This window comes from Penaeus monodon, chromosome 31, assembly GCF_015228065.2.
Source record: "Penaeus monodon isolate SGIC_2016 chromosome 31, NSTDA_Pmon_1, whole genome shotgun sequence".
NCBI lineage: Eukaryota > Metazoa > Arthropoda > Malacostraca > Decapoda > Penaeidae > Penaeus > Penaeus monodon.
The window spans coordinates 24551444-24551659 of NC_051416.1; the positions used below are offsets into that span (position 1 = coordinate 24551444).

Here is a 216-nt window from a genome sequence, read left to right on the forward strand (position 1 = left end):
CACATCCATAGAACTAAGGAAACAATAATATCTTTTAATTACTGTTAATATTGATACTGACTAGATTAATGCTAATCCTCCTACTGCTAATTATAGTGAATTCACTGAAAGAAGAATGCCAGTGTAAGAGATATATAACTCAATAATTCTTCAGATTTGCAACTACATAATGCCTCTATATGGATGACAGCTTGTAGCAAAGCATGTGAACACAGC

The 216-nt window shown here is 32.4% G+C and overlaps 1 protein-coding gene across 2 annotated transcripts in view; it reads right to left on the bottom strand.

The window, feature by feature from the left end:
- Positions 1–216, bottom strand: part of LOC119593129 (microsomal glutathione S-transferase 3-like) — a 4270-nt gene that overhangs the window by 1302 nt on the left and 2752 nt on the right. The window lies entirely within an intron of this gene.